This window comes from Gorilla gorilla, chromosome 21 (assembly GCF_029281585.2).
Source record: "Gorilla gorilla gorilla isolate KB3781 chromosome 21, NHGRI_mGorGor1-v2.1_pri, whole genome shotgun sequence".
NCBI lineage: Eukaryota > Metazoa > Chordata > Mammalia > Primates > Hominidae > Gorilla > Gorilla gorilla.
The window spans coordinates 51,010,960-51,023,827 of NC_073245.2; the positions used below are offsets into that span (position 1 = coordinate 51,010,960).

Below are 12,868 nucleotides of genomic sequence, written 5' to 3' on the forward strand. Positions count from 1 at the left end.
TCCCTTCTTTCCAGAAAGAGGAAATGATGCGAGTCCACGCCGCAGGCCACAGCCCCCATGTCTCGGCCCCAGCAGCTGGGGGACCTGGCCCCACAGATCTGTCCCCAGCGCAAGGCCAGGGCCGGCCCCTGGACCTCCTGGGAAGCCTTCAGACTCAGGCCGCGCAGGCCTTCAAGCTAGGAACCCTGAGTTCCTGGCCCTGGCATTCATTCTGTGTGACCTTGAGCAGGTTACCACTCCTCTCTGGGCTTCAGGATTCCCGTCTGTCAAATGGGAGCAGGGATACCATCCTTGGCTTCCCTCTTTCCATGGTCGGGGTGGGGGTTAGGAAAACTATTTTGGAGGAGGGGGCAGCGTTAGGAAAACTATTCCGAAGCCTGGCCGCGTTCCAACCGGTTTCAACTTCCTGCAGCTCAGAAGAGGGGTCCCCACCCGAGAGCGCCGGGACCCTGTACCACGCTGCCTCCCAAGCCGGATGGGGTTGAGCGCGCCCACCCCAGTCCCAGGAGCTCAGGCCCCGCCTTGGGGGAGGAGCCGAGAGGCGGCGCGGAGGCTCGCGGCCGAGCAGAGCCAGCTCTGTCGCCGCTGGAGCAGCTGCGGCTCGGGGACCCACAGACACAGCCGGGGTCGGGAGCCGCCCGGGGCAGGGCTCGGGAGAGCGGGTGAGTTCCCCGGCGGCGCCACCACCCTCCTTGCGCTCTGCGGCTTCGCAGGGCGGGGGATGAGGATGGGGCGGGGAGGTGGTCCCAGCCTGCGATCACCTAGCTGGGGGCCGGGGCGCTTTGGCCAAGGGACGATAGCTTGAGATAAATGGGAGTGTGGGGACTCTGGAAAGACGGGTACCGAGAGCGCTAGGTCCGGGAGTCGGGCTGGAATGGGGGCGTTCTCCCCGGCCGCGCAATTCCTTGACGAGGCCAGGGGAGGGGGCGCATTGGCAGGTTGTTGGCTGCGGCCGTCGTAGACCGATCTTGGGGTGGGGAGGTGGGGTCCTCGGTCTGTTCTGGACTCATGGGGCCGCCGTCTGCCGGGGGTGCAATGCCGGGCGGCGGGAGCCACAGCGGACACCAAACAACCCCCCCGCGCCCACTCTCCCGGCCCGGCATGGTGGTGCCGCCCCCTCGCGTGGCGGGGCTTGGTCCCGGCGGGCAGCGGCAGGGCGCAGAGAGCGCTCCTGCCCGGGCGGGAAAGATCCCCAAGGCAGGCGCCTCCACCTGCAGACCCGCCCCGCCTCAGGATCCGGCTGACAGCACCAGCCAGCCCGGGGAGACCCCGCGGGTGGTAGTTCCCCGGGAGGGGCGCGCCCGGCCTCTCCCAGGGCCCCGTGCGCCGGCGGCTGGGTCCCCCGCGCCAGGAGCGCTCCCCTCTGGGCGACTCCGGCTCATCGATTCCGGCCGGGAGGAGCGCCCCCGGGCGCCGAGGATGGGCGGAGACGTGCAGCCGCCCCAGAGAGGTCGCCCAGAGGGGTCTCCCCAAGGTCACCCGGAGTGCCCAGGCTGAGCTGCCCAGACCGCCCCGGGTGGAGAGCCGGGAGTGGCAGGCGCTCGCTGCCCTCCTCCTTCCCCCGTGCAGACTCCCTTCCTCCGCTCCCCCACCCCGGCCCAGCCTCCAGCTTCACTGGATATGCTGATGATGTAGCTCCCAGCCCTTGGCGGATAATTGAGCCTGGGAGAGCTTTGAATCTGGCCCTCCTGAGACCCCAGGGCTGCGCCGCTGCCGCGCGCCAGGCCTGGGTCCCGGTGCTCCCGGGCACCTCAGGAGCGGAGGGAGAGGGATGTGGCTTCATCAGCGCTTCTAGGAACCGAAAACCGAGCTGCCTGCGCGCCCATGTGATTGCATTTCACATAAAGGGCCCCTGTTCTCACTGTCAGAAGCGCCCCCCAGCTCTCCGCGGCTCTGGACACCAGGTGCCGCCTCTGAATCACCCTCTGTGGAGGACCCGGGGCCCGGAGGTACCAGGCGCCCTTTCCCGCAGGGCTCTCCCTGGAAAGGGCCTGCCGATGGCGGCCTCAGTCCGCAGGGGTACTTCCCTGTGTACCCTGCCATTTCCTGCGGCTGGTGAAGCACCGGAGAAAAACCGTCCATCTAGGAGGCCTTCTCCAAGGCTGGTAATAAAGCTTCTTAGCCCAGCCAGCGACTAGCTGTCTACTCGTGGGCAAGGTACTTGGCTTCTGGAGTCTCAACTGCCTCTAAGATACGGGGCTAACAGCCGCCAGGCTGTGGGTAGAGGAGGGAGAGGCTGGGTGCAGCAGAGCGGGAGGATGAACACTCCTTGGCCAATACTGGCCGCCCTCGGGATTGGCTTTGAGTGGGGCGTGTCTCTCTTAGACAGGTGCAGAAGTGGAGCCCTGGTGGGTAGTTCTGCAGGGGCTGGGGGAGTTTCCACATCTTCCTCCCCCAGCTCTGTCATAAAAAGCCAGCTTGCAGGAGGCCGGTGGGGGCCAGCAAATCTTTCCAGCCGGCTGCCTGCTCACACGGCCCTTCCCACACAAATCTCCCATGCCCTTCTCTCCCACCTGTCACCCAAATCCCATCTTCCTGGCTGAGTCCCCAGGATGCTGGAGGCAAGGTGTCAACCAGGCCACCCTGGACTGTCAACTCTGTGCCTACTTGTCTACTGGGGTCTACCTAACAGTGTTCCCCTGTCCTGGAACCTTCCTGGCTCCAGCTCTTCCCAGCCTCTGTAATGTCTTCTTTCCCCTCTTTTGGTCTCCTACCACCATGACACTCATTAGTGGCTCTGTGGTTCATGTGTCAAGGGCCCCGTGCCATCTGTGCTCTCCAGATCATCCATGGCCTAGAAAGACACGGTAGGCAAAGCCCTGTGCCCACTCAGACTTTGCTCTCTCTGGTAATTGACGGAGTGGAGGTTAAATTCTAATCTAGCTGTTAAGTCATTTCAGGAGCTTGAGCCACAGGGCTAAGAGGATACTGATGTAGGCAGGTGGTTTTTCCTTAAAGCCAGGACCTTTCTCATTTCTGCAGAGCCCATTTGAGCCCTTTGGAAACTAGGCCTATGTGTGATGGACTCACAGAATCCTCACAACCCCATGAAGTAGGCATTACTGATTCCCGTTTTGCAGATGGGAAAACTGGGGCTCAGCTCCTCTCAAAACCAGCTCCATGCCCCAAGTGGAGCAACAGAGGCTGCAGCCAACCTGGTTTAGGAGAAGGCAGAAGGCACATACCTGAATTCAGGTGCTGTGCTTGGACTCTCGGGACCCCATCCCCCCAACCTTTCCCTCCCCTCTCCCAACCTAGCCACCACCCCTCCTGCACCCAGGACTCTTGTCACATTTGTTGACCAGGAGGTCCCAACTGGCACTCTTCCAGCAGAGACCAGGAAAACCTTCACTGTCCTGAGTGCATCTTAGCAATTGGGCTTCAAGAAGGGCTCGGACAAGCCTGCCTCTTACAGAAAGCTACGAGTATGAAGAGTGAGGGAGCCAGAGAGGTCTAATTTTAATTAGGGATCTATACCTAAAAGCTCTGTGACCCTGTATACATGACTTAATCTCTCTGAGTCTGGTTTTCTCATTTGTAAAATAGGTATCACAGTAATGCCTACTTTGTGGGATTGTAAGGATTCCATGAGACCATTAACACATAGAAAGTGCTCAGTACTAGGGTGGAGCATAGTGGCTCACACCTGTAATCCCAGCATTTTGGGAGGCCAAGGCGGGAGGATCACTAGACGTCAGGAGTTCGAGACCAGCTGGCCAACATGGTGAAACCCCATCTCTACTAAAAATACAAAAACTAGTGCAGCATGGTGGCACATGCCTGTAGTCCTAGCTACTTGGGAGGCTGAGGCACGAGAATTGCTTGAACCCAGGAGGAGGAGGTTGCAATGAGCTGAGATCACACGACTGCACTCCAGCCTGGGTGACAGAGCGAGACTCCATCTCAAAAAAAAAAAAGAAAAAAAAAAGAAAGTGCTCAGTACAGCATCTGGTGTGGGTAGAAATGCAGGAAATGATCATTGTCACCATCGCTACTATTTCCTCCTTTGTGTTGGACTCTCAAAGGTCCCACCTCCTCCAGTGCTGGGGTGGGGAGTGAGTGCGACCCTGTCTTTTCTGCCTGTAGCCATCAGGACAGGGAAAGCCTCTCAGCCTGTCTCCTGGGGCGGGGGTGGGGGCTCACTCCTGGGAACTTGAGTCTAGCACCAGCTTTTCCCCGGGGAGTCTGTGAGCAGCCACTTAGCCTTTCTCAGCTGACTGCCATTTTCCAGGATTCATTGATTCATTCAAAAGACGTTTATTCCATCCCAGCCCTTGTGCTTAGCAAGGGATTTCAAGATGAATGAGGCAGCTCTCAGAGTTCTCCCTCTATGGGGAGAGGCAGGCCTGGAGACAGATAATGAGGACACTGTGGGATAAAGGCTGCAACAGCAAGAAGAGAGAGTGACGAGCAGATCCACATGGCTCAGGCTGACCCAGGTCTGAATCTTGAAGCTGCCACCTTGTAGCTGGGTGAGGATGGACAGAGGCCTTACCTCTCAAGCAGATAAGCCACCTCCCTAAGATGATGGTGTGAGGAGAGAAGTGAGACACTGTGGATAAAAAACCTAGCTTGGACCAGGTGCGGTGGCTCATGCCTGTAATCCCAGCACTTTGGGAGGCAGAGGTGGGCAGACTGATTGACTCCAGGAGTTCGAGACTAGCCTGGGCAATATGGCAAAACCCCGTCTCTACAAAAAATACAAAAAATTAGCCAGGCATTGGTGGTGTGCACCTGTAGTCCCAGCTACTTGGGAGGCTGAGGTGGGAGAATCACCTGAACGGGGGAAGTGGAGGCTGCTGTGAGCCATGATTGCGTGCGCCTCTGCACTCTAGCCTGGGCAACAGAGTAAGACCTTGTTTCGAAGAAAAAAAAAACAACACAAAACCAAAAAACTTAAAAACCCAACTTGGGCTTTCTAGATATTAATAAGTGCTCACAGATGTTCACTGCTATTATTAGTCTATTATTGCCAATAACAGGTGGGCAAAAGTTGCTGTGGGAGCATGTTGAGCCCTTCAGTGACAGTTTTCCAGGTGGTAGGGCAGCCCTAGCCAGGAGAACAGCATGTGCAGAGGCACCGAGGCTTAAAAATGCTGGATGTTTTTGGAGAGCAGTGGGAGGAGTTGCTGATGGAGCAGAGTCATCAGAAAGTTTGATGGAGGCAGAAGCAAGGCCAGGGAGGTAGCGGAGGCTATCCTGCCAGGAGCCCCGAAGGATTAAACACTCACCGACCCGAGGCAGTCCCTCTGCACCTTTCTTGGAGGGTGGTTCTCTAGTGAGGGTTGTCCAGGAAACTTCAGGATTAACTTTTGCATGGGAGGAAGGGCTGGTCTCTGCTCAACTATCCATACATTCACCATCCTTCCCTCTTCATTCCACCCAGGAAGCACGAAGAAGAAGAGGTCCACTCCCTCTTCCTGAGATGCTTTTCCCACCTCTGCACTTGTTTCTCTCTTCCTGGGACTCAGTTTCTCCCCTGAGAGAAGAGGGTAGAAGTGGAGGAAGCGTCATGACCTGACTCACTGATTGATCATGATATAGCACCGAGTGCATTTCTGGATGCTGGTCACTGTCAAAGGTCTTTACTTGCATCGCCATTGAATTCTCATACCAATCCGTTGAAATGAATGCACTTATCCCCCACTGCACAGAGGGAGAAACTGAGGCACAGAGGGTGAGGCAATTTGCTAAAGGGCATGCAGCTTGTAAGTGACAGGAACTCACGTCTTGGGGGGCATCTCAAAGTTGCCATGTGCTATCCTTCACCACCTTCTTCACACACTTGGTAAATCTAAGGCTGACTGCAGAATATCTGGCCTCTTTTGCTTTGTGTACCTTTGGGCGCTGGGCAGTAGGCATTTTGGAGATGGGTCACAGTGGGGTGTGCTCTGGGTATGTAACCTGACTTTGGGGAAATTCCTGGGTGCAGACGCTTTGTGGGGAGGTGTTCTTGGATGTCTCAGAATCTAGAATGGCATTCCTTCGCCCGCAGATGTGCCTTGATGCAGGCAATGTGCAGCTTGATTGATGTGGCAGATGGTGGCTGAGCCCCACGGTAGCCCCAGGAAGGAATGAATCTTATAGGATGGCTGGTCAGAGCATCACATGACCACAGACCCTCCCTGTTTCAGAGGACATCCAAACACAGGCTTACATTTCCTTTTACATGGGGGCAAAGTTTGGGGCCAGGGTTCAAATCCTGGCTCTGCCTCCACTGGCTTTGGGGCCTAGGGAAATTTTTTCACTTCCTTGAACCTTAATTTCTTCATCTGGAAATAAAGATGAAGAAATAAGTTGCTATTTTTAGCATCTTCAATAAGTTGCTAAATAGTAACTAACAAACACAATTCTGAATTGTCATAAGGATTTGTAATCATATGTAAAATGCTTGGCTTCCAAGCTGTAGATAATATTGATGTAATATCCAGCAGACTTTTCTCTGCAGTACTTATCATAATTGTGATTATATGGTTATATGTGAGCATTACTCTTTTAGTCTTCTGTTTCATCCACTAGACCTGTGGTTCTCAACTTGGGGCAGTTTGACCCTCCCCAGGGGATATTTGGCAATGTCTAAAGACATTTTTGGTTGTTACAACTTTTCGGGGGATAGTGGGGGAGAGGAGCTACTGACATCCAGTGAGTAGATACCAGGGATGCTGCTAAATATCCTATGGTGCACAGAAGAGCACCCCCACAACAGAAAATTATCTGATCCCAAATATCAAAAGTGCTGAGGTTAAGAAAGACTACACTGGACGATGAGCCCCATAAGGTCCGTGACTGTGTCCAATTCATTCAGCTGTGTGTCTCCAGTTGGCCAGCGTGATCAGCATGATGTCCAGCACACAGGAGACAATCAATATGCATTAAAGGAATGAATGAGGACTTGGAAGGCCTTATGTCCCCTGGAGTCCCAGGGGTTTAGCTTGTGGAACATTTTGAATAGGCAGAAGAGATTTAGATGAACTTGAATGATGAACAGCCAATTAGTAACTCAGGCCAAAGACATTTAGACCGAGCTCTCTGTTTTCCTTCCCAAGCAGGTGCTTGGGGGCCCAGATTATCTGAATTGTTCCTGCCATCACCACTGCATTTTACTCATGTAGATACAGGACCCGTCTTTATCTGGAAAGTAGGCTGGGGCAGAGGAGCATAGGTGCTGTCAGCTGGGCCCTTGGGATTTGCCAAGCTGGGGCACAGCTGCTTGTCAGCTTCCTGTTTTGTCCCTTTCTAGTGGAATGAAGGAAACCCACTGAATGGCTATTTTCCACTGACATTTACAGCAATGTGATAGGCCTTGGATTAATGAGGTCAAGCTGCAGTGTGAAATCTGCCTGATAACTTGAAGCTTGGCCAACAGGAAGACATCGCTTGTTTTCTTTGGACCGTTTGATGTCCCTGGATGGCTTTAGGCAGGAAAGCAGGGGTCTCAATTCTGTACAAAAGAGGAGGGTGTTTTACGTCCTGGAATTATAGAGGCCAGAGGTGTCTCTTTTTCAATTTATTGGGAAGGTTTATTTTAATATGGACTTAGAAATAAATAACTTATTAAAGTGAAGGTTCACCTGGAGCCTTAGGCTGGCTGCTAAGTGTGAGTCTGGGCTGTTGAAGGGACTGTGCTGTTTTTCTGGGTCTCTGTAGGAGTTTGAAGGAGAAGACTGGCCCCAAAGGGTGTTTGAACAGGTTAGATGTGCCCATTGGTTAGAACTTACTTGGATAGGGAGAAGGGATCTAGGGCGTATCCACAAACTTGCATATGGATCGCCTTTGGTTTCCTGCTAAAATGCAGAAACTGACTCAATAGGGCTGGGTATGGAGTTTTCTGCATTTCTACCAAGCTCCCAGGGGGTGTCAAGCTGCTAGTCTGTGAACTGCACTTTGAGAAGCAAGGGTATGGGAGACCCCAAGTCTACAGGTGAGGGTTCCCTGGTGCAAACCGCTTAAGCATGAAAGCAAATGCAGCCTGTTGTGCCTGTTCACACAGCCATCTGCTGTGTTGGCTGGCTTGCGGAGTCACAGATGTTCACTGTGCCCCTTCTCTGTGTGCCCAGGCCTGGGACCAGACTTGACAAAGAGGATGCTTGGTCTCAAGGAGCAACTCAGACAGCCAGAATCTCAGCTAGAATGATGAGCTTTGAGTACTTTCAAAAACATGTATCCAGGTACATGCTGTTCCTGGGTCATCTGGTCACCTGGGATTTGTGAGAAGTACAGATGCCTGGGCCCTAGCCCAGTCCACCTGTGTTAGAATCAGCCAATATAGGGCCCTGAAAGTCTGTATTTTTTCAAAGTGTGCCAGGTGATTCTGATTCACAGCCAGACTGATGGAAGGGAAGGTGGGAGGAAGAACTGCCAGTACATGCAGGTTAATTGCTCAGCAGGACCTATGTAAGGTTGTAGAGTTGTGTATTGCTGATGGGCACAGTGGCACTCGGCTGAAGGAGAGGCTGAAATCTAGCCTATGATCCACTTGCCAAGCTCTGCACCCTGCAGGGTTGCATCTGCTTAGAGGGAAGGGCACCTTTTTCTTAATATTCATCATAATCACTTGGTACTTATTATGAGCCAGGTGCTGTCTACTTAACTCCTTTAGTCCTCTTAACAACTGTAAGGGGTGACATTATTATTATTATTATTATTATTATTATTATTATTATTATTATTATTATTTTGAGACACAGTCTCACTCTGTCGTCCAGGCTGGAGGGCAGTGGTGCCATCTCGGCTCACGGCAATTTCTGCTTCCCAGGTTCAAGTGATTCTCCTACCTCAGCCTCCTGAGTAGCTGAGATTACAGGCGCCTGCCACCACTCCTGGCTACATTTTGTATTTTTAGTAGAGAAGGGGTTTCACCATGTTGGCCAGGCTGGTCTCAAACTCCTGACCTCAAGTGATCCACCCGGCTCGGCCTCCCAGGGTGTTGGGATTACAGGCATGAGCCACTGTGTCTGGCCAGGGGTGACTTTAGTGCTACTCTGATTTTACTGTTCAGGAAAGTGAAGCAGAGAGGTTCAATGTCTTACTCAAGGTCACACAGCCAGTAAATGGAAAAGTCAGGATTCCAATTCAGGACATCCGGCTTCAAAGTCCTTGTACTGAATCATTACACTCTCTGGCCCTTTCTTTGCATAAAAATGCTGTCTTTTCTTTATGGGGCTATCCCTACTCTGAGGGAGTGCCTTTTTTCTTGTCCTTCCTTCAGAGGGGGGAAGGCTAGCAATGACCTTGGCTGGCTTTAGAGTCAGGTACGGGTTTGATTCCTACCTCCAGCACCTACTGCAACCTTGAGTAAGTTACATGTGTATATTTGCTGAGCCACAATTTCCCCATATGTAAAACAGGAATAATAATAGTATAATATAAATTGATATGATTAGGCATTTAGCCTCTGCTTGGCAGGTAGGAGGTACCTGATACATGACAACTATTCTTATGGCATTATTATCATTAGAGTTAGTCCCTAGGAGTATTCAGGGGCTAGGGAAATAGGTGAGCAAAGCACTGTGTCATTATGTCCCCAGGAGCTGGGTCATTCATTTTGTTCACTAGGTTACTTATGGCCATTACTTACCTGGGCATCCCTAGTCTCCGCTTCTTGGCCCCAGAGTCTGTGCCAGCCTGGAGAGTTCTCAGAATGTCTTAGTTCAGACTCTTAGTCAGAACTGCCTTTATTTCCTCACATCCAAGAACAAGTAAAACGTACAAATTTTGACACTTATTCTCTTTAGGTCTCTTGACTCTTTTTGGTGACTTTCTCTGTCTCCTGTTTTCTTTCTGGAACTATTGCTGTCGTTGGCTATCCCATGGACTGGATAGAGAGGAAATGTTGCCTGATAAACATTGCCAATTACCTTATAAAAATATAGGGAAGATTTTCACCAAAATGTCATTCATTTTTTTTCTTTTATATATAAACTTAAGCTTTTGTTTTCCTATAGCTGTATGTCATGCTTTTTAATTACACAAAGTATATAAGTGTATCATAAGTAAACTTTCCCCATCTTCTCAGCCACTCATCCCTTTTCCCCGGAATAAATCTATAAATGTTTTATGTATTTTTCCATAAATTTCATATGCATATATAAACCCATATTCATTTACATGTTTATCCATTTTTCTTTTTAACACAACTATACAAAACTCTCCTGAGATCTTCTTTTTCAGCTAATTTATCTGAGCACATGCCAACATACAGATATACCTGGATCTTTAAGTCTATCTGATAGTCCAGTGATAAAAATGTACCATCATTTATTTTCTAGTTTCTTGATGATGGCTAAGATAGTTTCCAGTTTTTTTCCTCCTACAAATGTATAATGTTGCAACATCCTTGTTTGAACAGTGTATATATCTTTGTATACTCTACATACTGATGATTTTATTCATAAGGAAAATTCCTGGCAGTTTCAACTATGATAGACATTGCTAACCTGTTCTCCAAAGAGGCTGAACCAATTTCTGTTTCCTCAACAGTGTATGACTGTTTCCCCCATCCATTCTCCAGCACTGAGGATTAAGTAACTTTCATTTTTGTCAGTCTGACAGATATAAAGCAGAACATTTCTGCATAAGGTTCTACAGTAATTTTTAGATTTTATGACCCTTTGGATTATGCCTACATAATGATGATCAAATATTCAGAAACTACATTGTACCTGGCCTTATGCTTGGAATTGGATACAAAATTAAATGAAACCAGCTTTTGCCCTCAGGTTGATCCCATCTCCTGGAGTTGGCAGACAAATGAACAAATAAAATGAGAGCAAAACTGTATGGTTCACATTGTGCTAGAGAAATGCATAAGCTTAGCTAACTTTTGTTTGATAAACTCTATATTCATTAATATCACAAATGAATTCATAAAATACCATATGCACTATGTCCCAGGGTGTGAGGAGGCTTGAAATTCTCAAAAGAAAACAACTTGATTAGAAGCAAAAAGAAAAAAAAAATAATGGAGCTTATCCTTAGTGGGGGCAGCAGAAGAAGTGGGAAGTTAGGAAGGGGTGAGTAATTTTAGAATAGTCTCTTTGGTAGTTTCCATGTTTACAAATAGGGTTTGTTTGAGGGAGCCTGTGGGGAAACCCAGCTGAGTTTGCAGCTGGCACTGATTACCGATCACTCAAACCCGGGCAGATCTGTACGTTGGTCCAGATAGAGTGGGAGCAAGGAAACAGGAGGCTGGCTTTAAAAATCAGCAACCTTGAAGCTCATAGAGGTTGGATGTAGGTGGCATAAACAGGCTGTTTACCACAGGGATTACAAGCAGGTGTGCTCTGAACAGGCCTGTGGTAGAGTGGATCCATAGAATGGTTTTCAATCAATGAATGAACATCAAACATCTGTCTATGTCTTGTAAAGGGACCTCCTTCTCAAAAAGAATAGGCCCATGTAGAAAGGGGTATGATCATCTGGTCGACCCACCTGGGGGGAACCATGCCTTAGCTATATACATTTTCTTTGGGCCCACCTGTCCTAGATAGCTCTTCATTCACTTGAGACATCTTAAAAGCAACACAACACAAGGAGCAGTTGAGAAAATCAACTGAATCAGCGCTGTGGAATGAACCTAACCATTGTTTTACAACAAATCCCCTCAGCAGCGATATATAGAGCCAATTGCAAAGCATGCAGAGTGGAAAAGGGACTGTGAAGACCAGCACAATCTTAGTCCACCCTCTTACAGGAGGCAAAGGGCAGGGGCCAGGCGAGGTATGTCCTGGTTCTGGTCCCAGGGCCCACCCTCCTTCCCCATTAGCCAAGTCTGTTTTGCCCAGTTTGATGTTACAGCTCTTGTTCTAAGTCAAAGGACCACTCTCTCATGGCAGAACAGAAATTCTTCGTGAATTTTCAGTCTCTTGGCCAGCCTCCTGTCCACCCTCTCCCACATATTGAATACCTACCATGTGCTGGGTGGTGCTATCATGGGATGTAAAGGTGAACAATACATATCCCTTGTCTTCTGAGAGCATCCAGTCCAATGGAAGAGGCAGATCTGAAACCAGCAATTACCAGAGTGCTGAGTGCCACAAAAGAGATGTGGTCAAATGCCTTGGGACTAGAGAGTGGAACGAAGCCCATTTGACACAGGAGAGATAAAGAACAATTCAGAGGCAATATTAAGACATTGAGGCTGGGTGTGGTGGCTCACAGCTATAATCCCAGCACTTTGGGAGGCCAAGGCGGGCGGATCACCTTAGGTCAGGAGTTCAAGACTGGCCTAGCCAACATGGTGAAACACTGTCTCTACTAAAAATACAAAAAAATTAGCCACGCATGGTTGTGTGTGCCTGTAATCCCAGTTACTCAGGAGGCTGAGGCAAGAGAATCACTTGAACCTGGGAGCCGGAAGCTATAGTGAGTAGAGATCGCACCACTGCACTCCAGCCTGGGCGACAAGATCGAAACTCCATCTCAAAAAAAAAAAAAAAAAAAGACATTGAGACAATATTGTCTAAATGAGACAAGGCAAGTGCTGAGCACGGTGCCTGGAAAGCCCTTAAGAGATGATAGCTATTGTCATTTTAGCACTTGAGCTACCTCTCAAAGAACAAGAGGAGTTTGCCAGGTGGAGAGAAAGAAGGGTACTGCCACTCATAAAACAGCACGTGTGGGTCGGGCGTAGTGGCTCATGCTTGTAATCCCAGCACTTTGGGAGGCCGAGGCGGGCGGATCATGAGGTCAGGAGATCGAGACCATCCTGGCTAACACGGTGAAACCCCGTCTCCACTAAAAATACAAAAAATTAGCCGGGCGTGGTGGCGGACACCTGTAGTCCCAGCTGCTCGGGAGGCTGAGGCAGGAGAAAGGCGTGAACCCGGGAGGCGGAGCCTGCAGTGAGCTGAGATTGTGCCACTGCACT

The 12,868-nt window shown here is 50.3% G+C and overlaps 1 protein-coding gene across 1 annotated transcript in view; it reads left to right on the plus strand.

Annotated features, from left to right (window-relative positions):
* The first annotated feature begins 542 nt into the window (after positions 1-542).
* PPP1R16B (protein phosphatase 1 regulatory subunit 16B) overlaps positions 543-12,868 on the plus strand; it is a 118,204-nt gene continuing 105,878 nt past the window's right edge. The window contains exon 1 of the mRNA XM_004062144.5: positions 543-662. The gene's annotated coding sequence lies outside the window, so the exon portion shown is untranslated. The remainder of the gene's footprint in view (positions 663-12,868) is intronic.